The sequence below is a fragment of the Miscanthus floridulus genome, chromosome 7 (genome assembly GCF_019320115.1).
Source record: "Miscanthus floridulus cultivar M001 chromosome 7, ASM1932011v1, whole genome shotgun sequence".
NCBI lineage: Eukaryota > Viridiplantae > Streptophyta > Magnoliopsida > Poales > Poaceae > Miscanthus > Miscanthus floridulus.
Window position 1 is genome coordinate 98,055,830 of NC_089586.1, and position 3,720 is coordinate 98,059,549.

A 3,720-nucleotide genomic window follows, 5' to 3' on the forward strand; every position below is an offset into this window, starting at 1 on the left:
GAATCTCCATCGAGGGGAGGCTAGCAGGCCACCTAAGTCAATCTCTAGAATGGCTTGGGCATTTGTCGGGAGGCGGGTTAAGGGGCAGTGGAATGCCACATGAGGGTTGTGCTAACCCAGTTATGAATGACAGGCCTAGATTCCACTTAAATGTACCTGTTATTAAGCTCACCAAGCACATCACTCGAGCCATCGAGGAAAGCAACATTAGCTCAACCCCTTTGGTTGTGGAAACTGTGGATGGGGTAACACACGAAATGAGATCGATCCCTCGACCATGCCCAGACACCTTGGGTAGGCGTTCCACCTCACCCGACCCCTCAACCATGCCCCCTTGGCCACGCCTGACGCTTGGGTTGGCGCTCTGCCTCACCTGACCCCTTGGCCATGCCTGGCGCTTGGGTTGGGCCTCAACACCTCATGTAGGCGCTTCGCCTCACCCGATCACTTGGCTGCGCCCGATGCTTGGGTTGGTGCCCCAACACCTCGTGTAGGTGCTCCACCTCACCCAACCCCTTGGTTGTGCCCGACACTTGGGTTGGCACCCCAACACAATAGGTAGGCGCTCTGCCTCACCCGACCTCTCAGCCGTGCTCGATGCTTGGGTTGGCACTCTACCTTAACACTTGGGTAGGCGCTCCACCTTGCCCAACCCCTCAGCCGCGCCCGACACTTGGGTTGGAGCTCCACCTTGACACTTGGGTTGGCGTTCCACCTCACCCAACCCCTCGACCACGCCCGACACTTGGGTTGGTGCTCTGCCTCGCCCAACCCCTCAGCCGCACTCGACGCTTGGGTTGGCACTCTATCTCATTCAATGGTGACCCACGATCTTACACCCACTGGGCACGCTCATGAAATGAGTATAAACAACCCCTTCATGACTTCATAGAAGTCCCAAAAGGGCTCAGGGGCTCCTGTTGGGTTCATAAACCTAGGGTCCCCAATGGACCCGCTTCCCTACAAAAAACTCATCCCAGCAGATGGTGTTGTGACAACACGTGCCTCCTAGGCCGGCCTAGATCCATAATGATAGGCCAGGAGGATGATCCAATCCCCAACCAGAAGGCCTACCCAAGGTGGGGACACAGTTCGACTCTGACCTCCTTTTTCAACTGGGGATACGCTAGACCTCTGCTCATGATTCTTCCTCGACCGACACGGTCAGGGCCAACTAGAAACGACCGACCAAGGACACCCGCTCAGTGAGGGCCTAGGGATCAGGCAAAGCAGATAAGGTAAGGTGCTCAAGTCAATCACAATACCGAGGACCGTACCCTGCCATGCCCTAAGCACCTTCAGGATGGGGCCACCAGGCCATGCTAGACGGGCACTATGCAACCTTCCAGGCATGTTAGAGCACAAATAGTATTGTAGGCACCGATGTTCAAGAGTTCGACCGGGCCTTTAACACCCCCTTCTTATTCCCGCTCGTTTGTAACCCCATAGCAAACTTCGAGCACCTGGGCTCAGGAATAAAGTCTCCGATCGACTGAAACTGGACATAGGACACGTTGCCTGAACCAGTATAAATCATGTGTCATTGAGTGCTAGGCCACATCCGATCACAACGCAGGCAAAACTACAAATATTTACTTGTTGGTCACTTTTCGCACCAACACTATACTTGGTTGATTTCAATGCTAGTGAATCTCAATTATCAACATGTTTATTCACTAAATCTAGTATGGGTTGGTTATGGCATAGAAGGCTTGGTCATGTTGGAATGAAACAATTGAATAGATTGGTTAAGCATGACTTGGTTAGAGGCTTAAAAGATGTATTTGAGAAGGACAAACTTTATAGCTCTTGTCAAGCCAGCAAACAAGTTGGAAACACCCATCCTAAGAAAAGCATGATGAGCACTAGTAAAGCATTTGAGTTGTTGCACATGGATTTGTTTGGGCCAACACAATACACTAGCATCGGTGGAAACAAATATGGCTTTGTGATAGTGGATGACTATACAAGATACACTTGGGTATTCTTTCTAGTGGACAAGAGTGATGTGTTTGCAACTTTCAAATCATTTGTCAAGGGCATTCATAATGAGTTTGAAACAACCATCAAGAGAGTTAGAAGTGACAATGGTAGTGAGTTCAAGAACACTAGAATTGATGAGTTGTGTGATGAATTTGAAATTAGACATCAATTCTCGGCCAAGTATACTCCACAATCAAATGGCCTTGCTGAGAGGAAGAATAGAACACTCATTGATATGGCAAGGTCTATGCTTAGTGAGTACAATGTGAGTCAATCTTTTTGGGCTGAAGCTATCAACATGGCTTGCTATTGTAGCAACTGCTTATATTGTCACCAGTTGAAAGAGAAGACACTATATGAGCTCTTGAATGGTAGAAAGCCCAACATTGCATATTTTCAGGTGTTTGGTTGCAAATGCTATATCTTGAAAAAAGGCGCTAGATTAGAAAAGTTTGGCAAGAAATATGATGAAGGATTCTTACTAGGATACTCCATTACAAGCAAAGCATATAGAGTTTGGAATTTGGCAAGTGGTACTCTTGAAGAGGTGCAAGATATTGAATTTAATGAAACCAAGGGTTCCCAAGATGAGAATAAGAATCTTGAAGATATTAGAGGCATTCAACTTTCAAATGCCATGAAGAATATGGATGTTGGTGACTTGAGGCCTAGGCAAGTGATTGATGATGAAGATGATCAAGTGCAAGTGCTCTCTAACTCAAATGTGCAAGTTGACACTAATCAAGCAAGTACAAGTGGCTCTCATGACAATGTGCAAGATCAAGTGACTAGTACATCATCTCAACCTAATGATCAAGCAAGTGCAAGCAATGTTCCAATACTCCAACCAACTAATATTGCAATGGATCATCTATTGGACACTATCATTGGAGATATTTCTAGAGGTGTACAAATAAGATCAAGATTGGCTTTATTTTGTGAGCATTTCTCATTTGTGTCATCCATTGAACCAAGAAAATAGATGAAGTATTGAAGGATGTTGATTGGGTCAATGCTATGCTTGAAGAATTGAGCAACTTCACTAGAAATCAAGTATGAGAATTAGTGAAAAGACTAAAGGGACACAATGTGATTGGAACCAAATGGGTCTATAGAAACAAGCAAGATCAAGATGGGATAGTAGTAAGGAACAAAGCAAGATTGGTAGCACAAGGCTATACACATGTTGAAAGTCTTGACTTTGGAGAAACATATGCCCCCATTGCTAGATTGGAAGCAATTAGAATCTTGCTAGCCTATGCTTGTGCACACAACATTAAGCTCTACCAAATGGACATCAAGAGTGCATTTCTCAATGTCTACATCAATAAAGAAATATATGTTGAGCAACCTCCCGATTTTGAAGATGACAAGAAGCTCGACCATGTGTACAAGTTGAAGAAGGCATTATATGGCTTGAAGCAAGCACCTAGAGCATGGTATGAGAGGTTGAGGAACTTTCTCCTCTCAAAGGGATTCATAATGGGCAAGGTTGACACCACTCTTTTCATCAAGAAGATTGGCAAAGACTTGTTTGTGTTGCAAATCTTTGTTGATGACATCATATTTGGATCAACCAATCAAGACTTTTATGAAGAGTTTGGAAAGATGATGGCTAATGAGTTTGAGATATCCATTATTGAAGAGTTGAGTTACTTCCTTGGTCTTCAAATCAAGCAATTGAAGAATGGTACATTTGTGAGTCAAGGCAAGTACATCAAAGACATGCTTAAGAAG